General features: G+C 37.5%; 1 protein-coding gene across 4 annotated transcripts in view; it reads left to right on the top strand.

The window, feature by feature from the left end:
• Nucleotides 1-26,711, top strand: part of ELF1 (E74 like ETS transcription factor 1) — a 111,258-nt gene that overhangs the window by 6,800 nt on the left and 77,747 nt on the right. Inside the window, exon 1 of one of the 4 annotated variants that reach the window (XM_087436007.1) lies at nt 23,068-23,177. The exons of the other annotated variants lie outside the window; for them this stretch is intronic. The gene's annotated coding sequence lies outside the window, so the exon portion shown is untranslated. Of the gene's footprint in view, nt 1-23,067; nt 23,178-26,711 lie in introns of those variants that run through there. 4 annotated transcript variants of the gene reach the window in all.

The raw sequence follows: 26,711 nt of genomic DNA, 5'->3' as shown, positions 1-26,711 counted from the left end.
GAACTTTTTTTGAGGCTTTTAAATAAATAGAATCTAAAATAAAATCAGTAGGTTAAAAAAGTTGCTTTTTAGATGGCATGCTTCTTTGCTCTAGAAATTTCGTATCAGACTGTGTTTTTTAAAACATTGTGGCATGTAGGCCTGTTGTAAAATGGTCTTTTTTTCCTTCTATTGTACTAATTTTTTTATCCTATTCTATAATACATATGGTATTGTCCTTGAGAGTTATATTTCTTGAGAAGTATGTGAACCCCCCCTTTTTATTTGTCTAAATGAAAGTGGCCTTCCCTTCCCATTTTTCGTGGAGTTGAATTTTATTGTTAGAAATTCTCCATGTTTTGGTGAATTGCCTTAATTGTATTTATGTAAACAGTTTGGATTTTGTTATGTTATTTACTTAGAAGGGCGGTGTACTCACAAATTAAACTGGTAAACTAGCTTGAATCAAAATGAAATGGTGATTGTGAAAGACTTATTTGCTCTGTGCAACTCAGGAAATGGTTTTGTCTTGAACTCTACAAAATAAAACTTTCCCAGCAGATGAGCTGTGTACAGCCTGATGTCGTGACTGGTTTACACACTTGTATTCCCTGAGGTGTCAGGAAGGGTGGGTAGCTATTTAGCGCTTGAAATTTGTGTTACCAGTAAAGCGGAAGTGGGCTGAAGCAGTGTTCTAAGGTCAGCAGTTGTGCGTTCTTTCTGAATGTGATATCGAGGGCAGAGGAAGAGAATGGATGAAGTATCAACTAGCCCCTTAAGTTACCTGATACATCACCTTAGGATCTTACATTTTGGTAATGGAGAGATTTTCAGATATAATGTTAATAATTCTAAATATTGAAATATTCTTTGAGTTAGTTTTTATCAAAAGTGTAGCATGACAATCATGATAATATACTTTAAATGTTTGGTTTTATTTAACTTTTTCAAAATAAATGGGGTTGTGAGTGACTTTTCTAAATTATTTTTTGCTATATTTATATCTTATAATATACAGTTGATGTATACTGTGTAATTTTAAGTGAGGCAAACTATGAATGGTGAAGATGCAGATGTTTATCTAGGTCGGTAAGGTACATTGCCATATAAAAAACAGCGTTATTTAGATAGTTTAAGGAAAGTAACTTACAAAATACTTCATGGTCTTTTTGCTCCTTTCCTAAGTATTGGGACAAAGAACCAATAAAGATAGAGATATATTTATGTTTTCTAACTTTCTTTAATGATTTCATTATCATATCGTCTTTAAAACTGTAAATGACATTCAACTTATATAAAGAAACTTTTAGCTTATTATTTAGCCTATACTTAAGAAACTGTATCACACAGTATCTGCCTTTTTATGCTAGAATGGTGACTGTTTTAGGGTTAATGGTAGTTAGCATTCCTTTTTACTTTTCACACTGGGGTTCATTTTCACAAATGTAAATATTTGTGTTTGAAAAAATTATGTTGTTTGAAAAGTAATTCCAGCATAGATGGCTTGAATTTTGATAAAGCAATAACAACTGTTTCATAAGTTTTGTGTGTGTACAAATTTTAATAGGGCTTTTATTTTTGAATGCAAACTATTCACTATTAAATAAAAAATACCTTTGATTTAAAACTTTTTTTGGCTTTATTTTAGATCTCTGGAAAGATACTTAGCTAGTGACTTCTAGATCCAGAGAGTCCTTCTAGATAGCCTTAAATTTTTATTTGTAGTTTAGTCTTTTAATTTAATTAAAGTTTCTTTTGGATTCAAAATCCCAAGACCAGAGTACATTTCTTATTTAGGATGTGTTGATATATTCCTTTATTTATTTTTGTTTTTTGTGAGGAAAATCAGCCCTGAGCTAACATCCATGCCAATCCTCTTTTTTTTTTTTTGCTGAGGAAGACTGGCCCTAGCTAACATCTGTTACCAATCCTCCTCCTCCTTTTTTTTTTCCCCAAAGCCCCAGTAGATAGTTGTATGTCATAGTTGCACACCTTTCTAGTTGCTGTATGTGGGACACCACCTCAGCATGGCTGGACAAGTGATGTGTTGGTGCGCGCCTGGGATCTGAACCTGGGCTGCCAGTAGTGGAGTGCACGCACTTAACCGCCAAGCCACGGAGCCGGCCCCTTGATATATTCCTTTGTGTGAAGCTTTTTCTCTGTTTCCAGATTTAGTTAAACATTTAATTCAAGCTTTCTAGGTCGTAATGGGATTTGTTTTATCCTAGCTTTTTTTTTTTTGTGAGGAAGATCAGCCCTGTGCTAACATCTGCCAATCCTCCTCTTTTTTTTTTTTTTGCTGAGGAAGACTGGCCCTGGGCTAACATCCATGCCCATCTTCATCTACTTTATATGGGACGCCGCCACAGCATGGCTTGCCAGGCGGTGCGTCGGTGTGCGCCCGGGATCTGAACCGGTGAACCGGCGAACCCTGGGCCGCCGCAGCGGAGCGCGTGCACTTAACTGCTTGCGCCACCAGGCTGGCCCCTATCCTAGCTTTTTTGACATTTGTGTTTATCACTGATACCCTCTTATGCCAAGGGACACAGATGACTATTAACTGGGAAGGGTGGGTCCCTGCCACTCAGTCACCCACTGAGAAGAGCAGGCACTGATCCAGTTGCAAGAGCTGAAGTCAAAAGGAAGAGTATGACTGGAAGGGATTGACAGGCAAAGTCCCAGCACACACGTGGAGGTAGGGGTGAGTGGAAGTATCCTGATGGAAGGCAGAACATAGACTTAAGGAATTCAAAACTCCAAGCACGCAGTTGACATCAGAGAATTTCAGATATGAGTGGGAATGCTTTTCCTTTATTTGTTCTCCCTTATTTATTTATTTATTTTTGCCGTTTCACATGAACCACAGTTTTATAGTCCCTTAAAATCCTGCTTTGCAAGACTGTTTCTTCTTTTCCATTTTCAATACCTTTTAGAGTGTCTTTTGTTAGGTTATGAAGCATATTTTAAGAGAGTTTTTTTACCACATGTTTGTAGGAAAAAGAAAGAACATAAAGTTTATATGAAAGCAAATCCACCACCTCGCACTCATTAGGAGGCTATTGTCAGAAACAACAGAAAATAACAAGTGTTGGGGGAAGTGGCGAGGATGTGGAGAAATTGGAGCCCTTGTGTACTTTTCATGGGACTGTAAAATGGTGCAGCCACTATGGAAAACTGCATGGCAGTTCCTCAAAAAAATTAGAAATATAATTACCATATGGGGGTCGGCCTGGTGGCATAGCGGTTAAGTTCTCGTGCTCTGTTTCGGTGGCCTGGGGTTCACAGGTTCGGATCCCGGATGTGGACCGATGCACTGCTTGTCAAGCCATGCTGTGGTGGTGTCCCATATAAAGTAGAGGAAGATGGGCATGGATGTTAGCCCAGGGCCAGTCTTCCTCAGCGAAGAGAGGAGGATTGGCATCGGATGTTAGCTCAGGGCTAATCTTCCTCACAGCAAAAAAAAAAAAAAGAGAGAGAATTACCATATGATCAAGCAATTCTATTTCTGACTGCATACCTAAAAGAATTAAAGGCAGAGTCTCAAAGTGATACTTGTACACCCATGTTCATAGCAGCATTATTCACAATAGCCAAAAGGTAGAAGTAATCCAAGTGTCCATCAATGGATAAATGGATAAACAAAATGTTACAGTAGAATATTTTTCAGCCTTAAAAAGGAAGGAAATGCTGATACATGCTGTATCCTGGATGAACCTGGAGGACTTTATGCTAAGTGAAATAAGCCAGTCACAAAAAGACAAATACTGCATAATTCCACTTATATGCAGTCCCTACAGTAATCAAAATCATAGAGATAGAAGTTTGGGGGGAGGGGTTGATGGTTATAGAGTTTGTTTGGAAAGATGAAAAGAGTTCTGGAGATTGGTTGCACAACTTTATGAATATACTTATTACTGAACTGTACACATAAAAATGGTTAAAACAGTAAATTTTATATTACATGTATTTTACCACAATTTTTTAAAAAGGCAAACTTGAATTTATGTTTGGATATGCAAATTGTAAGAGTGTAAAAGGCATCTGTAATGAGAATGAAGTTACTAATTTGTATTCAGGCGTTAGGTGCTAGGGATATAACAATGAAAAAAGCAGACAAGAGCCTCATGAAGCTTACAGTTTAGTGGGGAAGACAGACATTGTGAACAAGTAAAAAGTGTGCTTGAGTATTATGTACGTACATAACAGGGAGACCCCAACAGAGTAGGCAGAAAGGGCTATAATGAAAAGGGTTCCCTAAGGAAATGACATTTCAGTAGAGACCTGAAGGATGAGTAGGCATTGGCTAGGAGAAGGAGAGGAATGGAGAGGGAGGGGAGCTGAGGAAGTAGCATTTTGCAAATGCTTCAAAGCAGAAAAGAAAGAGAATACTTTGGGAGATGAAAGAAGGCCCTGAGAGCTGTAATTTAGTGCAACGTGTTGGGAGATGAGGATAGCAAGTATCAGATCATATAAGGCATTGTAGGCCTTGTTAAGGATTTTGAATTTTATCTTAAGCAGAATGGGTGGACATTGATGCGTTTTAAGCCAGAGAGTATGGAGGTGGAATGGAGTGGAGGTAAGGAGAAAAATTATGTATCTTTTCCTACAATGTGGGCTTTAGCTATAAATTTCCTACTTGATCTGGTGCTTGAATGTCACAGGGAAAATGGTTCAATTATATTTAGTCAGATGATATATTGGTTGCCAACGTGGCCTGTTAATGTGGTAAAATGTACTTCAAGGATGAACTTAAGGGAATTGTCAAGGGTGATTGAGCAAAGGTGATTTTCACCTTTTTACTCTAACTTGGTAGTTGAAACCCTAAAAATGTATGAGTTTGCTTAGGGAGAGTCTGGAGTGAGAAGAAGGCTTTCAGTTGAATCTTCAGGACCACCAGTGTTCAGTGGTGAGGTAGAGGAGTTGGGGCAGAAAAGACTGAGGAAAAGTAGTCCAGAATTGGGGGAAAACCAGGAGAGAGCATGTATTAGGTCTAACAAAAATTCTGAAAGTGTTAATTGGGTTTAGCCCTGTGTGGTCCTTGACTTTAGTTAGAACGGATTTGGTGGCATAATAGGGGAGGATTAGATTAGATTAGATTAGATTAGATTAGAATGAGTCAAAGAATGAGTGGGAATGCAGAAATGGAGTATAGACGAATCTTTGAAGTTTGGCTGTGAAGGGAGTGAGAAAGAATGGTTGATGTGGTTGGGGGTGTGTGTGACAATTGGGGTGTCAAATCATGGAGTTTTTTTTTCTTTTAAGGAAAAGCTTGAATTTAAAAAATACCTTGTTTAGATCTGTGAAATATTTAAAAAATATATTATACACTTTGCTGATTCCCCAAAGAGGATGCGCCGAATATAAATATGACCTTCCCACTGACTTAACCTAGATATGGTATTCTGGGACTGTCTACACACAGGTGCAGTCAGGCCTGTTGAGGTACAAAGGTCTGTCACAATATTAACTTCTGGTCATCTGGGTAGTAAAAGATAGAGAATCCTGGGTCCATGTAAAGACCTACTAAAGTTGAATCTTAGGTGTAGGACTCAGGAGAGTGTGTGTGTGTACATGCGCCCTGTGCTCGTGTCTTTAGATGATTCTCTTGCATCTGTTCTGTGGACTGGCTTTGGAGAAATGTTGCCCCCAAAATTCTCTACTTTGAAGTCTTCTGAATGCTTTTTAATAGCTCTGTCGTGAGGATTAAGTGAGATATGTATGTTAAGCACTTAGCAAGGAAAGATTTTCAAAATTTTTTCTGCCTGTATGGTTGAGGTAGTGGTAATGGTTTTTTGTTTTTTAGAATGAAATTAGCTTGATCCCTTTTCCTGATTGTAAAAGTGATACTTGTTCAGTATAAGTACTTTTCTAGCTGCTTCTCACACTTTTTCCCTCCTCCCTGCATGCTAAGAGCCATGGTGCTTCCTCCTACCCCATTGCCTTTGTTTGCTCCCGTAAATTCCCCTGCTAATAGTATTCCTCCCCAGCCTCCCTGTATGACTGGCTCCTTCTCATTCAAGTCTCAGAGCAGCTGTCACATTTTCAGAGAGGCCATCCCTATCTAAAGTAGGTTTTCCTGGTCACCCTTTATGGCACTTTATTGATTTCCTTCATATGTGGGCAGGGACTATACCTGAATTGTTTACCTGGGTCTACAGGTAATCTGACTGTATCCTGAGTCTACAGAACAGTGCCAGGCACATAGAAGCTACTTAAATACCAAATAACAAAGATAAGTAATACAAATCATAAAAATCTTACTAGCCAGTGTAAGTACTGTTAACGTTTAGTTGACCATTACTTCAGATATTGTAATGTGGACCATACATGTATAAATGTTGATTGTGTGGTGACATATACTATTTTGTAACTTGTGTGTTTCACTTAAATGTATTCTGGAGATTTTTCCATATCTATACCATTTTATATAGAAAATCATTCTGAAGAACTAAATAATATGATATGTTCCGTATGATGAGATACGGTTTCTGTAACATCTGATTTATGTAACAGTTTGTTTCCAGTTTTTTACTATTTTGAACAATAGTGCTGAATTTCTATCTATATCTTTCTGTATGTATTTATTTTGTTAGAATAAATTCCTAGACCTGAAACTGCTAGGGGAAAGATACATACATTAAGGCTTTTTTTGTGTGTGTGTGAGGAAGATTAGCCCTGAGCTACCATCTGTTGCCAATCCTCCTCTTTTTGCTGAGGAAGATTGGCCCTGGGCTAACATCTGTTCCCATCTTCCTCTAGTTTTTTTTTTGAGGAGGATTGGCCCTGTGCTAACAGCTGTTGCCAGTCTTCCTTTTTTTCTTTTTTCTCCCCAAAGCCCCAGTACATAGTTGTGTATCATAGTTATAAAGTTGTAGCTCTTCTATATGGGACGCCACCTCAGCATGGCTTGATGAGCGATGAGTGGGTCCGTGCCCGGGACCTGAACCAGCGAACCCTGGGCCGCTGAAGCAGAATGCGCGAACTTAACTGCTCCACCACTGGGCCGGCGCCGAATTAAGGCTTTTTGATTGTGAAATTGCTTTTGGAAAGATATTCTTTTACTCTCATAAATAGAGGAGACCATTTATTTCCCCTACATCCTCTCTAACCATTTTACTCTTTACTTTCCTAATAGGTGAAAAATGGTAGTGTTTTTCTGCTCTGAGGTTGTGAGAATTAACATCTTTGAACATCTTCTCTTGTGTTTGGCCACATTTCTTTTGTGAAGTGCCTATTCATGCCCAATGCCTGGTTTTCTGTTAGTATTTGATTCCATTAGTAATAGCTTTTTTTCCTCCCATATTTTATTATGAAAGTTTTTAAACATACAGCAAAGTTGAAATTTTTTTTTTTTTTTGTGAGGAAGATTAACCCTGAGCTAACTGTGATCTGTTGCCAATCCTCCTCTTTTTTGCTGAGGAAGATTGTCCCTGGGCTAACATCCATGCCCATCTTCCTCTGCTTTACATGTGGGCCACCTGCCACAGCATGGCTTGATAAGCGGTGCATTGGGTCCGCGCCCAGGATCTGAGCCTGCGAACTCCAGGCCGCCTAAAGTGGAACACGCGAACTTAACCGCTATGCCACTGGGCTGGACCAAAGTTGAGATTTTATAATGAACCCTCATATACTCGTCACCTAGATTTTACCATTAACATTTTATGATATTTGCTTTATCATACGTTTATCCTTCTATCCAAAATAAATTGCAGACGTTAGTACATTGCCATCTAAATAATTTAACATGCTTATCATTGACTGTAGTTTCAATATTTGTTTAGTTTTTTTCTTTTGAGATAAAGTTTACATAAAATTAAATGCATGAATCTTTCTTACTTTAAACATTTTACTTTAACTTAAAGCAGAATTGGGTGTTCATTGGTCAATCTTTTGATGAAGAGGCCAAGGCTGTTGTCTTTGAGAGTAAGGCCACTGTTGCAGTTTTATATTATTCTGTCTTTCTTACACATCCACAATATATTGCCTAAGATTTCTAGTTTTTATTTTCTAAGTGGAGCAAGAACTTAATTTCTTGTAAAGCATTTACTGAGTTTCAATAAATGTATTTGCTTGTGTAAGTCAAACTCAAGACTAGGTGTTTTCTTTGTTTCTTTTAGGATTTTTTTGTCATATTTTCATCCTTGTTTGTCCTTTGCCTTAGCTTTGGTTATGGTGCTTTTAAATTTTTATGTAGTCAAATGTTACCCTTTTCCTTATCTTTTTTCCACTGTTTGTGTCATACATAGAAAGAAAGACATTTCTTACCAAGTAGTAGACAAATGTGTATATTTTCTTCTGGTACTTTTCTTCTTTTTACATTTAAATCTCTAATTGGAATAATGTGATACAGAGATTTTTTTTTAATGATTAGCAGTGGTTTGAAATCATTAGCTAATACCGTTTATTGAACAGTCTTTCCTTCTGTGTTTTTTTCCCCCAGACAAAATAGAATTTAATGTTTTTATTGATGCCATTTTTATTATAACCTAAGTTTGCATAAGTGGTGTCAGATTTTTTTGGTAGTATCAGATCTCTTTTTAAAAATGTTCTATTCTATTTAATCTATCCCTACATTTAGTTACTTGAGATAATTTATTGTCTGATAAGGCATATCCTCTTCACTTTTTTTTTAAAGGTTTCCTCAGATGAACTTGAGCAGAGTCTTGAAGGATGGGGAGAAAGGATAGTGGTGAAACAGCAGCAAGAGCAAAGGCAGAGAGGGGCCGGCCCCCTGGCTTAGTGGTTAGGTGTGCGCGCTCCGCTGCTGGTGGCCCGGGTTCGGATCCCGGGCGTGCACCAACGCACCGCTTCTCCGGCCATGCTGAGGTGGCGTCCCACATACAGCAACTAGAAGGATGTGCAACTATGCCGTACAACTATCTACTGGGTCTTTGGGGTGGGGGGAAGAGCAAAGGCAGAGAGGTTGGTAAATCCTGGGGAGTTAGTTCTCTAACTTGTAATTGTCTGACTTCTTAATCTGTGTAGCGGATTACACATGCTTATTTTAGTGTCCTTAAATTTGGGAAATGTCTATTAAGGTGATTCAAACTAAATTCTAAAGTGTAAATAAAATATGAGGTTTTAAAAGTTTGAGATGTTATAAAAAGGGCATAGGATTCTAGAGTGAGAATGGTTTTAAATCCTGGCTTTAAATGAGCAAGTCATAGTTTTTGAGAAACTGTATGTATCGCCTATATTATTATTTTTCATGATTCTGTGGGTTGACTGGATAATTCTTCAGATTAGAGCTGACTCAGCTGGGGCTAGATACATAATCTAGGGTAGCTTCACTCACATGGCTGGGGCCTCGCTGTGTGGCTCTCATACTCTAGTGGTGGCAGAAGGGATCCCAGGAGCAAGAGAGAGTAAGCCCCTGTGTGCCTATACTTGTCAAGCCTCTGTTTGTGTTTTATTTGTGATTATTCCGTTGGCCAAGCAAATCACTTAGCCAATCCCATATTTAAGGAATCGAGAAGTAGACTCTGCCTCCTGATAGGAGAAGATGCAAAGTCGTGTTTCATACAGAGAAGTGTGAACAAATTAGTAGCTATTACTGCAGCAGTGTGCCGCAGGAAGTCAAGGAGTTAGCTACCTGGAAATCCAACAGAAAAGCTTCCCAGGCAGTGAGAACAGGTTGTGCAAGATTTAGGGGAGAAGAATGCTTGATGTGTTTGTTCATGGGCTAGCAGGGAGAGGTCAGTGTGATTAGAAGAGAGAAAGCAAGTGGAAAGTAGTAAGAGATACGATCACAGAGGCGGGGGCCAGGGTAAGATCTGGCAGGCCTTCTAAGCAGTTATGAAGACTTATTTTTTTGTGAAAAGAGGAGCTATATAGGGCCAGCCCCGTGGCCCAGTGGTTAAGTTTGGCACACTCGGCTGCAGTGGCCCAGGTTCGGTTCCCAGGTGCAGACTGCGCCACTTGGCGGCAGCCATGCTGTGGCGGCAACCCACATACAAAATAGAGGAAGATTGGCACAGATGTTAGCTCAGGGCAAATCTTCCTCAGCAAAAAGAAATAAAAAGATCTACAGGAGAGTTTTGAAGCAGGAGAGTGATGTGATCTGACTTACCTTTTTAAATAGATTACGTCTGGCTGCTGCTTTGAGACTAGATTCTAGGGAGAGAAGAATAGAAGCAGGAAGGCTACTTAGACTACTGTAGTGATGCAGGTAAGAGATGACAGTAGCTTGGGGATTGAAGATTGTTTTGAGGATCGAACCAACAGGATTTCCTGACAGATTGGATATGAGTATATGACAGAAACAGGAGTTAAGAGTCAAGATTTTTGGTTTGAGTAGCTAGAAGTATTGAATCACCACCAAGATGACTGGAGAAAACTGTGGATAGAGCAGGTTTTGGAGGGAAGATGAGGAATTCAGGTTTGGAGAGGTTAAGTTTGATAAGACTATCAGACATTTGAAGGGAGATGTTAAGTTGGATAGAAGAATCTGGGGTTCAGAAGTGAGACGTGGAGATGGAAATTTGAGAACATTAAAATACTTAGAGCATTGTATATGTCCAAGAAATATTTCCTCAAATGATTGTAAATCTAAAACACTTTCAAATTTTAAAGTTCCATTTGTTTCCGTGATATGGTTTCAAGTGTGGAAGAAGAGCAGCAGAGCAGTTTAGCTACACAGCTAAAACGTACCCTTTGTGATGATAGTAAAATGTGAGTTCAGAGAAGTCGTTAATTGTTCCAGCTGTGTGGTATTATGAAACATGAATAAATGAAGCCTGTAGGCTAAATATCTTATTTGAATGTTCCTTTTTACTGAAACATTTACTAACTTGCTTCTAATTAGGGAAGTTTATTGACATGACAGGAGGCTGTGTAAGTAAAAGCCTGAAAGGGACAGAAGACCAAAAGGGCCACGATTGGATAGTCAGCCCTAACCTAATGGGAGTTTTTCTTATTTGTTCTCTCCTTACCCTCCCCCCCACCTTCTCTTTCTCTGTCTCTAGTTTTATTCATAGTCTGTTAACATAGTGTGACGTTCAGGTGTAAACAGTGGGAGTAATCTAGAAGCTGTTCTCTCTGAAATGCAGAGCTTTACTGCTATGGGTGTAATCCCCAAACAGGGCTGCCAGACTGAGCCTAACCAACCTATTCATCAAATTTGGACTATTCAGGAAAGTGAGAGAGGGGCTTTGCTTTTTGTGTAATTTAGACTTACACAGAAATGACCTGAGAATGGTTTGGATTGTGTAAAAGAGAAAAAAACAGATTTATCATTGAGCCAATATTTAGTTGAACTTTTTTTTTTTTAATTGAGCTTTATTTATTTATTTTTTTAGGAAGATTGACCCTGAGCTAACATCTGTTGCCAATCTTCCTCTTTTTTTTCTTTTTTCTCTCCAAAGCCCCAGTACATAGTTGTATATCCTAGTTGTAGGTCCTTCTAGTTCTATGTAGGAAGCTGCCTCAGCATGGCTTGATGAGCGGTGCATAGGTCCACGCCCAGGATCCTAACCTGTGAACCCTGGGCTGCCAAAGTGGAACTCACGAATTTAGCCACTATGCTACCAGGCTGGCCCCTAGTTGAACTTCTGAATGTTTTCATTTGGCAAATATTTATTAAACAACGATTGTGGTCAGGACTGCTATCAGGCTGAAATAAATGACCAATGAGACATGTAAACACATGATAAAAAACAAAATACAGTGTTCTTCACCAGATATTCCAGCACAGGAGGCAGGAGGAATTATGAAGGAAATCAATTCACCTTTAGGTCCCCAAAACTTAGCAGAGTGCTTTGCACATTGTAGCAATGCATAAATGTAGGTATGAATGGATAAACAGTGTGATTCATGCATCTACTAGATGATTTGCAAAATACCCTGGGAGCACAAAGGAGGATGTGATCAGTTCTTCCTTCTAATGATGGAGGAGAGAGAGGCTTTGCAGGAGATTCACTGGGTGGGGAAGGCCAGCAAATGTGGAGTTAGAAAGCATGGCATGCTCTGAACTAATAAGTTCAGCAGTGCTGGATTGTAGGGTCTGTGTTGGGAGGTTGAATAACCACAGATGAGGCTGTATAATAAAGTAGACCAAAATCAAGATGCAAAAATATTTTGTATTGGAATTTATTTGGTGGGTGCTGGTAGACTGTTAAAGGTTTTTTTTTGTTTTGTTTTTTTAATAGGAATAATAAGAGGTAGAATTTATGAGAAATTCTATAAGAAAAAAGACATTCTTGAATTGAAAATTCAAATGTTGATAGAATTTTTAAAGTTGTAAACATATAAACTGGAAGTGAGCATGGCTAAGTCATATAACTTATGGTAGAATCTGTTTTATCCCTTTCAGATAACATATATGATCTTAGAATATGTAAAACCTACACTGGGTAATCAAACTTACACTAAGGTAATCAAAATATGCAGGATGGCCTTGTTTTTTTTTGAAAGAGAAAGACATATTGTATTTTTGCTTTATGAAATTATTGCAAACCTTACTTTTTCTTAAAGATTCTGGCATTTAATTTTTTTTAACTTACTTTGAAATGATTTTAGACATACAGAAGAATGGCATAAATAGTACAGAGAGTTCCTGTATATTCTTCATCCAGCTTCCACTAATTTTAACATCTTACATAATCACAGTACAATGATCAAAACTAAGAAATTAACATTGGTACAATACTACTAACTAAACTATAGACTCTATTAGGATTTTCATAGTTTTTCCACTAATGTCCTTTTTCTGTTCCAGAATTCATCCAGGATATCCCACATTGCATTTCGTTGTCATGTCTCCTTAATCCTCTCAAATCTGTGATGGTTCCTTGTTTTTTTTTTGACCTTGACACTTTAAAAGAGTACTGGTCCCTCAATTTGATTTTGTTTGATATTTTCTCATGATTATGAACTGGAGTGATGAGTTTTTGGGCTATTGGAGTTTTTCAGTATACAATTATGTGAATTTTAACACATGTATAAATTTGTGTGGCCACCACCATAATCAGGATATAGGAACAATTCCATCATCCCTCAAAACTCCCTCATGCCCTCTCTTTATAGTCATACCCTCCCCCTAATCCTTACCCCTACAGCCACTGATTGTTCTCCATCATTATAGTTTTGTCTGTTAGAGAGTGTCATATAAATCATATAGTATGTAACCTTTTGACACTGGCTTTCACTCAGCATAATGCTTTTGAGAGTCATCCAAGTTCTATTTATCAATAGTTTATTTCATTTATTGCTGAGTATGGATATACTGCTAGTATGTTTGTTTATCCCCGCTTTTTGTTTGATAAATATTAGAGAACAGATTATATGTCCTCCTGGCACTATAATAAACAATTTAAGTGAATTTTTTGTAAAATAGGGATTATCATTATCCCTTAGAACTGAAAACATAGGCTTAGAGAGTTTACATAGCCCTAGGTCACACACCTAGTTAGTAGTGGAGTTGGGACTCAAACCTGTGTCATCCATTCTAAAGCCCGTGCTTTTGGACTACATGGCTAGTTGCTAATGTTAGTTTCTTCATTTCTCTGTTTTGACGAGCAATGTAATTAAGAGAAATTGAAGTTCTTGTTTCTTTAACATATCCTAAAATTCCCAAAATTCCCCTATTTTTCTGTTTGTATTTGGTTCTTCTTTTTATTAGAGAGCAAAAATAATAGCAAGGTAATTTTTTTTCACATTGCTGGATTTTAATCTTCGAGGCTAAGCATTCTGTGAATCAGTCCTAAAGCAAAAGGTCAAGTAAATAAATCGTAAGTCCACAAGCAATTATGAATTAACATCAAGTGCATCTGTTTATGAGAATTAAAGCCATAATACTAAGCTTTTCTTAATCTCCTTGTAAACAGTGTCTTTAATTTGTTTTATAGATAAATAATAAATATCAAATAAAAATAGACATAGTCTATATCAGGCTAGTTTAAAATAAGAGGCTTGCCTTCTATCGTATTGTCTTAAATTTTGCTAATGGCAGAAGGTGTCTTTTTTTTTTTTAAGAGCGTGGAGGTTTCGTGTATGAGCTTTTTTGAACTTGTGCTTAAAGCCCATTTGCTTAAATATCCTACTGCCATAAGATAAAAAGTTTCTAGAATATTAGTATAGTTTTTTTTTCCTTTTTATTAGTAAAGTGTAGTAAATGTAATTAAACTTTGGAGGAATTTGTAAAATTTCTGATTATTCTGAATATCTGGTAATTTTATGTATTACTTTGAATAAAGTATTTAAAAACTTGATGAGGAGACTTTTTATTTATTTATTTATTTATTGTGAGGAAGATCAGCCCTGAGCTAATAACATCTCTGCCAATCCTCCTCTTTTTGCTGAGGAAGACCGGCCCTGAGCTAACATCCATTGCCAATCTTCCTCCTTTTTTTCCCTTTTTCTCCCCAAAGCCCCAGTAGATAGTTGTATGACATAGTTGCACATCCTTCTAGTTGCTGTATGTGGGACGCCGCCTCAGCATGGCTGGACAAGCAGCACGTCGGTGCGCGCCCGGGATCCGAACCCGGGCCACCGGTAGCGGAGCATGCGCACTTAACCGCTAAGCCACGGGGTCGGCCCCAGGAGACTTCTTTTTTAAATGTAGCCTCAATATACTTTTTGTTCTCAGTTCCTCAAACACTATTCGAAGACTTAGAGAGGCTATAGAATCATAAAATGTCAGAACTGAAATGGATCTTCAAAATTACCAGATCTCTAGACTCTCAACATTTTAACAGAAAAGGAAGCTGAAATCCTATAGTCATGTGAAGTAACTTGTTGTAGAAACTGCATGGTACCATTCCTGCCCTCAAGAGGGGTACTGGTTTATCAATACAGAGACAGACTTGTACAAAATTAACTTATACACAAAATGAAATGTTCTGGGCAATAGAAAAGGCACTGCTTTTCTTAAACAGCAGGCTCCCCGCCCCCTGCGCCCCCCAAAAATCTTTTCTTGATCTCTTCACAACAAAATTACTTTCTATCTTTAGTTTCTCACCTCTCATTCTCTCTTAAACTCTAATCAAAAAAATTTTTTACTTCTACTACACCATGAAAATTCTTTCAAAATCAACAGTGACATCCATGTTGCTAAATTCAACTGTCATTTTTTTCTCAGACTTCATCTTATTTGATCGGTCATCAGCATTTGGCACAGTTGCTCAATCCCTCCTCTTGGAAACACTCAGATTCCAGGATGATACCCACTTTTGCCTTGTTTTCCTGCTACACTTCTGGGTACTCCTTTTCAGCCTTCTTTGCTAGTTTTACCTCATCTCCCCTACCTCTAAGTTTCGAAATATCCCCAGAGTCTGTCATTGTTATCTTTTCTGTCTGTAGTTTTTTTGTGTGTGTGTGTGTGTGAGGAAGATTAGCCCTGAGCTAATCTGATGCCATTCCTCCTCTTTTTGCTGAGGAAGATTGGCCCTGGGCTAACATCCATGCCCATCTTCCTCTGCTCTATATGGGACACTGTCACAGCATGGCTTAACTAGCGGTGCGTCAGTCCATGCCCAGGACCCAAACCTGCAAACCCCGGGCCACCGAAGTGGAGCACACGAACTTAACCACTACGCCACCGGGCCAGCCCATGTCTGTAGTTTTAATATCTTATGTCTGTTAATGACTCCCAAATTTATATATCTAGCCTAGACCTCTACCCTGGGCTTCAGGACTGTGTATTCATCTCCAGGACAATATATCCAATTTGACATCTCCAGTTGGATAGCTAATGAGCATCTTCAGCTTAATGTGTTCAAAACTGAACTCTTGATATCGCAGTCATTAGTCTTTCCTATCTCAGTTTTGGCAACTAGTCTTCAAGTTGCCAAAAATGGAGTTTTGAAGCCTTTCTTTCCCCCACAACTCACTTTCTGCCCATACAGAAATCTTTTTGGATATTCCTCAAAAACATATCCATAATTTTAAGCATAGTTTACTGTTCTGCTGCCTTCTTTGTCTCAGTCATTATCATCTTTTCTGGGTTATTGTGTTAGCTTCTCCTTGCTTCCATCTTTGCCCCTTTGCAGTCTGTTTTCAACACAGTAGTCAAATCTTAAGACTCATCTACTCAAAACGCTCCAATTAAAGTCTCTAAACTGTGAGGCTCTCCGTTAGTTTCTAGTACTCTCCCTCCTCCTGTTACTCTGCTCCTTATTTTCTCTACTTGAGCCATACTGGCCTCCTTGCTTTCCTTGAACATATCGGGCAAGCTCCCTGTTAGAGTCTTTGTACAGGCTTTTTTCTGCCTGGAATGTTCTTTAGATGTGTCTACATGGTTAGAGGTCCTTACTCAAAAAGTGACCTGGCAAAAGTAAATCCTCCCTAGCTAGTCTGTCTAAAATGTCGTATTCTCCTCTTTGCTATTTTATTTTTTTCTCCTTTATCCTTATCACTAGCATACTATATATCTTATTAATATCTTCTCTTTTATTTATAATTAACATAGTGTGTATTGAGTTTATAATGTTTATCTGTTTCCCTTGCTAGAATGTAAGCACCATGTGGGTAGGGATCATTTATCAACAATGTATCTCTTTTGTTCACTGCTGTATATATAGGGGCCTAGAGCAGTGCCTGGCACATAGTAGGTGTTCAGTAAATATTTTTTAAATGAAAGAGTACCTAGGAGTACCTCACATCAGTCATTAACTTGACATTGATCAAGTCACCTTGCTCTATAGGTCTCTTTTCTCTATTTTTAAAATGAAGTTGAATTGAATCCATGTTTTAGGCTTTCTTAAAACAACGAAGACTTACATGTATATACTATCGAGATCCTTTGAGGATTTTTATAAGAATTCAGCTGCTTAACAGAGAAGTTTAAAAACACCGGACTGGATTGAAGATCTCTAAGGTCCCTTTCAGCCTTGTGATAAGTTCTTGTAATAATAATTATAAGTGGGGCTATTGAGGGAAGTCTTCATGCAGAGAAGCCGTTTAAACTGATACTATGAAGGATGGATCCGTAGGCAGAGATAAGGGACAGGGTAGGAAATAAGGTATGTGTTTGACAAGCCCAGGGAAGGCAAACAAATAGGAATGGAGCAATCTAGAAGCTTTCAGTAAGGTTGGTGTGTGTGTGTGTATGTGTGTGTGTGTGAGAGAGAGAGACAGACAGACAGAAAGACAGACACACAGTGGGGAGAGGTGGGGAGTAGAGAAGATAGGGCTGGAAACGGGTAGATTGAGGTCAGATTGTGAAAGCCTTGAACACCGTGATTAATAGTCTAGCTTTTTATTTTGCCTCTAGGGAATCAAATTTTGTTTGTTTTTGAGCCATGAGTGATAATCATGTCACTCACAGAGTTGTTCTTTAGGAAGATTTCTCTGATAGCAGAGTGAAAAGTGAATTGAAAGTAGACAGTTGGTGATAGGGAAAGGGACAGTTAGGATGTTGTTGTGATATTATTTTTCTATAATATGATGCTTTTACCTGAAAAGTAGCCAAGGAGGAGCTTAAGTTTCACTCTAAACTCAATGTAAAATATCAAGGATTTTCCTCTCCACAATATTTAGAGATTATTGAATAGTAAGGTGACAAGTTGTCTTTTTGAGTGGCTGCTGTGTGAAGAGCACTGACTACATTAGGTTCTAGGGCTACATAGCAACAGCAGTGGTTCTCATAAGCCTGGGTTCCACCCATAGTACTGAATCTGTATCAGGAGCAGGCATGTGTCTTCACAAAGCTCCTGTAGGTAATTCAGAGGTGCATCCCTGGTTACAACCCATTGAAGTAAAAAATATATTCTTTAGTATTGAATTTAAAATATAATTGTAAGAAGTACAATATCATGTCTGTGTGAAACTTGGAATTGCAGTCACCATGTTACTTGGGAGCATCGTAAAGAATATAATTGTACAATCAGTTCTGGGTTATTTTTGATGAGAAAGGAAAGAATAACACCCCAAATCACACCTACAGTAGAATCTTGTAGCACATATAGTTACATGAATTCACCTATATCAAATCATGGGCCAAATCATGTCTTGTAAAAATATTTTAATAGGTAGTAAAATCCTGTTAGGCTACAGGTTCCTCTCAATGAACTGTTTTAGAAATGTTATTCATTCATGTCTCTGAGTTTCTGCTGTGTTGGGCTCTGTCTTAGTGATAGGAATACAGTAGTGAGCAAAAACAGACAAAGCTGTGGCCCCTTTTGACTTTGGTATGCTTCTTAAAACGCATAGACACTTGTCCAGGAGGACATTCCTTATGGATGGGTCCTACTAACTTACCTGGGCAGAAGTGGGAAGGAGGCCTTGGTTTAACCAAGCTAGTGATAGATAATAGAGAATTAACTATGTTTTACATTTAAGCTCATATTTGGAAATGCTACACATTGCTCAGGACCTGGGATGACACTTTGAGAGGTGTTAACATCAATAAAATTAATTCTGTCCCACTGAAAGATTTATAACACTGAATCTTAGTCTTTTGAATTTTATTTTTATATTTAAATAGTAGAGAACAATGATTTTGGTCATTTATCATTTAAGTGGTTTGATCTTTTCTTCTTGCATCTCTGGTAGTGATAGCATTTTAGCTCCTGACCTAGGGGACAGATTCAAACCAAGCCTTTTATTAGCCCAGGTTTCCTAGACATGAAAATTAGACTGTTCTGTATTTTTATGTACTAGAAGTTTTCAAATCTGAGTTCAAGGGGAAGAAGTTACAATAAAAGGGAATAAGAGAATCCTTACTTACACAGTAAATTGTTTTCTTAAGTTCTATTTTAGAGAAAGAAAGAAACGATGCCTTAATTTTAGTTGGCATTTGATAAATTCATTCAGTTGACTTAATCTTTCTCAGCTAATAGTTCAGATATGTGTTGAAAATTCCCCCAAGCTACCATGACAGCTTTATATTAATGTATATACTGACCATATATGTATCTAATTTTAGAAATAAACATACATAAGTTCGTGCTTGTTGCTTCAGCAGCCCGGGGTTCACAGGTTCAGATCCCAGGCGTGGACCTACACACCTCTTGTCAAGCCATGCTGTGGCAGGTGTCCCACATATAAAGTAGAGGAAGATGGGCATGGATGTTAGCCCAGGGCCAATCTTCCTCAACGAAAAGAGGAGGATTGGCAACAGGTGTTAGCTCAGGGCTAATCCTCCTCACCCAAAAGAAAAATAAAAAAAAATAAAAGAAATAAACATACAGTATGTACAGGTATATTATATTTCTGTCACAAGGCTAAGATGCCATGTGAAAATTTACATGAAAGTTTAGAGATTTAGTTAAAGTTTGTCACACTGAAGTATTTGATACTGGTTGCTTCTACTATGAAACGTAATGATAGTAACAGCTAATGTTTGTGAAATGCTTACTTTGTACCCATATTGTATTAATATCTGTATTAGACATAAACTAGATTTCTTTTTAAAGTCAGGTTTATTGAGATAGTTTATATACAGTACAATTTGCCTTATTTAGTTGTACAGTTCTATGATTTTGAAAACATATACAGGTCATAAAACCAATACCACAGTCATCATACAGAATATTTCCATCACCCCAGACAATTCCTTTGTAGTCATTCCCAACCCCTGACAACCATGGATATGATTTCTGTGCTTTTTGTTTTGCCTTTTGCAGAGTGTCATATAAATGGATCGTATAGTGTATAGTTTGAATCTGGCTTATTTTGCTCAGCCTAATGCTTTTTTGTGTGTGTGTTTGAGGAAGATTGGGCCTGAGCTAACTTCTGATGCAAATCTTCCTCTTTTTGCTGAGGAAGATTGGCCCTGGGCTAACATCTGTGCACATCTTCCTCTGCTTTATATGGGTCGCCACCACACCATGGCTTGACAAGTGGTGCATTGGTGCGCGCCCAGGATCCGAACCCTGGGCTGCCAAAGCGGAGAGCGTGCACTTAACCGCTATACCACCAGGCTGGTCCCAGCCTAATGCTTTTAGATTCATCCATGTTGTAGTGTATATCAGAAGTTCAGAAGTTCATACCTTTTTAGGTGCTGGTAGCACTCCATTATATGGATATACCACAATGTGTTTATCTACTCTGCAGTTGATAGACATTTGGGTTTCCAGTATTTGGTGATTATGAATAAAACTGCTATAAATATTCACGAAGAAATTTTTTATAGACATATATCTTCCTTTCTCTTGGCTATATATCTAGGCATGGGACTGCTGGATCATATGATAAGTGTATGTTTATTATAAGAAACTGCTTAACTGTTTTCCAAATAGGCTGTACCATCTTGCATTCCCACCAACAATGTATGAGAGCTGTAGTTGCGCCATATCCTCACCAGCACTGGGTTCTGTCCCTTTTTTTTTTCTTAAGCTACCCTAATGGTGTGTAGTGGTATTGCGACTTTAATTTGCATTTCCCTGTTAAGTAATGCTGTTGAAATCTTTTCTATGCTTATTTTCCATGTGCATGTCTTCTTTGGTGACGTATCTGTTCAGATCATTTGACCATTTAAAAAACTAGTCTGTGTTCTTATTTTTGAGTTGTGAAAGTTCTTTCTATATTCTGAATAGTAGTACATGGACTGATTTTAATTTTCATAATAATCCTTTAAGAGTGGGTACAATTAGCCTAAATTATAGAAAAGGAAGTGAAGGCATGGGATTGTTAAGAAATTGCCCGAGATTACACAACTAATAGGTAGCAGAGCTGGGATTTGAACCCAAGTAGATTGACTCTAGTATCTGTGCTGAACTGTTTGCCAATATTTTACTGTGGAGATTGATTTCTTGGGGCTGTGAGTAGAACCAGGATACAATTCCTGTAGGTGCTAAAATAATGCTTATAGGGACACCCCTGAGCAAAGGGGCAATATGTTGTAATAGCAACTCTGGAATCATCTCCTTAGGAACAGCTAAGTTATTTCTGTTCACTTTATGTCTCTTATTTCACTTCTGCCTACTGGTGGCCAAAAGTACTTCTTTTAAATTACATTTCAAATATCTGCCCTCATCAAGTAACAAGGTGCTTTATATAAATTGATTTTCTCAACAGCAGAGGCTTATCCTTTCATGTATCCATACTTTATAAAAAATTTCACACACTTGATGTTACTCACTTTGTCTTTTAAAAACCATTATCATCATAATGCTGACTTCGAGGCACTTACTGTATGGTGATATACTTAAGGAGTATATAGAACTTACTGACCTTACAGGATAGCTTCAGATTCCAGTACTTTTGTGTGTGTGTGAGGAAGATTAGCCCTGAGCTAACATCCGATGCCAATCCTCCTCTTTTTGCTGAGGAAGATTGGCCCTGGGCTAACATCCATGCCCATCTTCCTCTACTTTATATGAGACACTAGCACAGCATGGCTTGATAAGCGGTGTGTCAGTGCATGCCTGGGATCCGAACCCGTGAACCCCGGGCCGCCAAAGTGGAGCTCAGGCGCTTAACCGCTGTGCCAGCCCCCAGATTCCACTACTTTTGAAGTTATATTTATTTATAGTTTTATAGGTTTTTTAAATCTCTCATTATCCACTTTGTCACTTGTTTGTTTTAACATCATCCTTTCACTATTCCCTCTTTCACTCCTTATAATTTCTATTTCTAATTAGCTAAGAGATAATCAAATTATTAGCCTTACATGAATTTTGTCTAAAATAAATTTCAGCTCTGGGAAATGACCTGGGGGTGTTCCAGTGAACATCTCCTGTGACTGCTCAGACGACGTTTTTTCTTGATGTTTGGGTTCCAAATAGTCATCCTGGATAAATGAGCTCTAAAGTAAGATAAATATGACATTTGACAGTAGAAAAAGTGGTGTATTTTTCTTTTTACATTGTTTTTATTAATAATTTGTTAAACCATGGAGATTATTTTAGTAAAAAAGATAAATCACACAGTGTTCAGTGGAATGGAATAAATAGGCACTTAGTGGGCAGAAAGGTGGTTCACATTCGTTACATTTTGTAGCAGTTTGTAAAGTTCCTAAGTCAGTGACAGTTTGTCCTCTCAGCTGTGCCTGTAGTAAGGCAAAATAATTACTTCCCAGTAATTAAAGGGAGAAAACCTTGCTAAATCCTATTTACTTTTTGTAAAATATTAGGATGAAGGCTAGCTAATGAGTAGTAGCATTTCATCATTTAAAGCACTTTTGGAAGTGCTTAATGCTTTCCATTCATTTTGATCAATTTAAGCTCTTAGAATAAATTAATAAATATTCACCCAGAGGACAGGGTAGGTAGTTGCAGCAACGTTTGAACTGCTTGGGCACCTTGTTAGATGTATGGTGACTTGGAGAGCAGAAAGCTTTGCTGGCCACATCTTTTGTTGGCACCCTTAGGCTCGTCATGTGTGGTGCAACAGAGCCGTACGTAGCAGGGTGCCTGGCACGTGGTAAGCTTTTATTTTTGGGAAATTTTGTTTGAAAGGTAAAGAAAACTGTGGCTGTCATTTGGAAGTAATGGAGTTATGAACCATGATTGCATTGATAATTTGTTTTAAATAGGATTTTATCAAGCTTGCAGTCCTATTTAAAATCATTTTGCTATATTGGACTTCAGTTCCTTTCTAACCCTGAGTTTGTTTTTTTTATGCTGTAAACCAGATTAATTCACACTTATTTTTCCACTGAACTTTGTATTTTCTGGTGGATTTTATCTGTTTAGTGAACTTATAAATCTGCATCTGGTATTGCAGTTTGCTAGCTTTTCCAGATTACATAGCAATATACACCTTTCGTATGAGGGTTAATGAGTAGCCAGGTTAGACTCACCAGTCCATTGTTAGAAAAAAACCAGAAAGTTTGCTCTCTCCCTTCCATTCCCTCCCATACTTTTTTTTTCTTTCATTGTTTGATTTACTTAATATATTAAAATAATTTTTAAAAATTGAGATTTTATGTGTTAAAACAACATACAATTTTTAATTTTGCTTCCTTGTAGATTCTGATTCTATTTTATTAATTTTAAATTATGGTAATTAACATGAGCTGAATAATGGTTTAATCATGGTAGATCTTGCTCCTTGGCTCTACCTCCCTCCTTTTTCTATACCTCTCCCCTGTTTTTACCTGTAGATTTGCATGTTTGACCTAGCAGAATAATTGGGTCCACAGCAACATGGGCGTGCCTCCCTTAGACACACTTAGTTTCATGTATGACTCATAAGCTGAAGCACAGACACCACTTCCCTAATCTACAGGAGCCATTTTAACAGCATAAAACTTGCCGGATTGCTTTTTATTTTCAAGCCGAAAGGACAATATCTAAAGAAAAGGAGAATATTTGAAGGTAACTTGTTAGGATTTTGAATGTTTGCTTCTGGCTATTTGCTGAGCTGATAAACAGAGGGTGGTTCTTACCTGTTGAAGAACATGGCTGAATGTGTTCTTTAACTCTCTGAAAAAATGTGTGTAGTCAGTCATATGCCTGATTACACTTCATTACTAGAGGGAAACAAAGCATTCAAATTCGGGAAAGTTTTAGATCTTCTTGGTAAGGTATTTTTTATATTTTGTGTGATTTTTTTTTTTTTCCTGTATGACTTAAGACTAAAGGAGATTTTTCTTTCTTTCTTTTTTATACCACAAAGTGAACTAGGTCAAATTTTAATTTAAAAAAATCTAATTGTATTTGTGGAGGTAGCCGGGAAGTTACAATTAAGTAAAACTGTACTATTCATGTGTGATATGGGTGTTAAGAAAAAAATTCAGGGGCAATGGTTTTGTTTTGGCATTTTAGTGAAAGGGAAGTTTTGGGACAACTTAGTCATAGATGTTGCTTATTGACTGTTCTTTTCTTTTTCTTTCCTTTAAGTTAATGAAATTGTACTAACATTTAATTTTGAAAACTAAACAGAAGTTTAAGTAAAGTGAATGGTCATTTAGATAACAAGTAAAAGTGATTATTAAATAAAGAGGAAGAAAGACTAGAATGCGTCATTTACTATTAGAAAAAAATAATAAAGTTTTATAATTCACACTGGAAACTTGCTGTAAGAACTTTAGAAGCATAACTACCTTCTAAGGAAACATGTAATATTTCAATTTGTATAAAAAGAAAAAGTATTGACCTTCCTTCTGTACTACTGTTCTTGAAATTTGCTTGTTTTGAATAGAAAAAGTAATACTTTCTGTGAAAGTAAAAGATTGCTCAATCTTTTCCTGAAGTATTGATTATCATTGAAATTAGGAGATTTTGGCAAGTGTACATTATGGTGTGCTTTATAGTTCTAGGTACTCTAAGAAGCTGGATGCAGTGGTATTTTACTTAGGAAAGTTATTTATAAAACTAAAAATTTGAATGAAAGTAAAATTTTAACATGCAGTGATTACAAATAAAGTTTTTCGGAATAAAACTTGCCAAGTCATTTATTATTGACTATAATGATATTTAGGATGGTTCCTTGGGAACTCACTGTTATTAACTTTCTAAGTGCTTGAAGATCTGTCATATGAAAAGGAAGATAGAAAGGCAGTCAGTTATTATTTCTTACTCTTTGAAAGGATTGTTGATGTTAACAGATCTTAATTTTGTGGTCTTACAAGAAAGACACAGCAGACATTTTACCGATTCAGCTCTGAGCCATTTGCTATCATCTTTGTTTGCATATTGCTGGTTTAGTCAGCCTTTGAGTAAGCAGAGGCTGTATTTACTTCTAGTCTGATCTGTGTGAAAAATGTAATGAAACTTTTTTTTGCCCTTTGCGTGTGTGTGTGTTTGTGTCTGTGTTTTTAAAAGCTAGTGACCCATAAGAGAAAAATCAGGGGACACACAAATAAGCAAATAATTAAGATTTTATTTATTAAAGAGTAGAAAAATTTAGTTTCTTAAAATTGAGACACTGGTGCAATTTAAATAAAATAGATACCAAGATACCAGTCATATATTTCAGTTTCTTGTTATGTGAGGAAGACTGAGGTGGGGCTTCAAGGAGAAGCAAGGGAAGCCAGTAAGACTTATTAGGTATTAGGTCTCTGTCCCACTCTTTTCCTTTCATAAGGTTGAATATAAGTTTAACCTGAATCATCAGATTAAACTTAGAATTACCAATTTAAACAACTTTAGCGCTGAAAAAGTGAAGATTGTTCAACTGCCTCACTTGCATAGATGAAGAACAGCGGCCCAAAGAGGTCCTATGACCGGCTCAAGGTTGTGCAGTGCTTAATGGCGGGGCTTACAGCCTGGAGCTGCTCATGCTAGTCCACACCAAGTGATGCTTTGTTTGAAATGGTCTTTATTTCCTTAAGAGTAAATAAAACCTTAATTAAGTTGCTCGGTGATAATTTTGGTGATAATATGCAACCAAATGAATTAACCAATGATTTTGAAAATGTGTTCAAACTAGTTCCTTTTTTCATCAGAGAGAAGATGATGCATTTATTTAATTTCTACAACTTTTTTTCACTGTTAGAATTTTTTCATAGTTGAAGCATTGTTTGTGACATTGGTTGTTTAGGATGGGCCTAGGGGAGATGGAAATACAAGGGGTTGGGAATTTACTTTGAATTTCTAGATAGAAAGACAGGTTTATTTCTGCTGTAATTTTACCTCATATTCTTTTAGGAGGGCAAATACTGTTTAATATGATGCCTTGTTCTATTAAAGTGTGTGTGTGTGTGTGTGTGTGTGTGTGTGTGTGTGTGTAAAACTTCATTTATGAGTTTACAAAATCTAGAGGTCTCTAAACTCTAACATTATACTTACCTTTTTTTTTTTTTAATTTTTATTTATTTATTTTTCCCCCAAAGCCCCAGTAGATAGTTGTATTCATAGCTGCACATCCTTCTAGTTGCTGTATGTGGGACGCGGCCTCAGCATGGCGGGATAAGCGGTGCGTTGGTGCGCGCCCAGGATCTGAACCCGGGCCGCCAGTAGCAGAGCGCGCGCACTTAACCGCTAAGCCACGGGGCCGGCCCTATACTTACCTTGAATTTAACCTTTCCATGATTAGTAATCTCATTCCATTTGTCATACTCTCTCTCCTTCTTAAGAGTCTACTATACATACCAGGCACTTTGAGAATCTTCTGGGGAATACAAAATCTTTGTTTATTAACTTTTTGATGTGTTTTATTGGGGTGGTTGAAATTTACTTTAGCTCTGCCTTTGTTTAGGTCTGATATTTGGAGTTTTTAATTACTTTGCATATAACTGTTGAATCTCAAAAATTGCCAAGTCTCCTAACCCAGTTCAATATCAGATTCTCCACAATGTGGTCATCATTGTCCTAAGCAACAAACAGGGCACAGAAGGCTAGAAAACGTGGGCTCTATCCTCACAAACTTAGATTCTTATGGGAAAACAGGGCTTGGTAACATGGGTAAAATAAGTGAAGAATGGAACCAGACCACTGAGAAGTTAAATTCCGGTTTAGAAGAATGAATAGCATTTGCCTAGGTTAAGAAGAATGTCTTCACCAATGAGAATAAGAATATAAGCTCTTTGAGATCAGAGATGTTTTATTCTATTTCTCTTTTTCAGCCTTTGACAAAGTACCAAGCACATATGAGTAAGCAGTTATTATTTGCTGCATTAAACTCCTGGCTACTCAGTTAGGCAGGTCCTGCTAATGTTGGGGTTGGCAAATTTTTAAAAGGCATGAGGCCCTCAACTTGATCTCTGTCTGGTGTCTGTACACTGTAACTATTCAAAGAAAAAATTAACACCTACCTGGTAGTATACCTTTTAAAGCAGTAATTTTCAACCTTTGGTATAACAGAATCACCTGGCTTCAACTCAGATTCTGATTCATTAGGCCTGGGGTTTAGCTTATCAATCTGCGTTTTTAATAAGTGCCCTAGATGATTGTGATGTAGGTGCTTCT

The sequence above is a fragment of the Ceratotherium simum genome, chromosome 10, assembly GCF_057802395.1.
Source record: "Ceratotherium simum simum isolate JZ-2026a chromosome 10, ASM5780239v1, whole genome shotgun sequence".
Classification (NCBI taxonomy): Eukaryota; Metazoa; Chordata; class Mammalia; order Perissodactyla; family Rhinocerotidae; genus Ceratotherium; species Ceratotherium simum.
The sequence above is the reverse complement of the archived record's forward strand: the minus strand, read 5'-3'. Positions and strand labels throughout refer to the sequence as shown.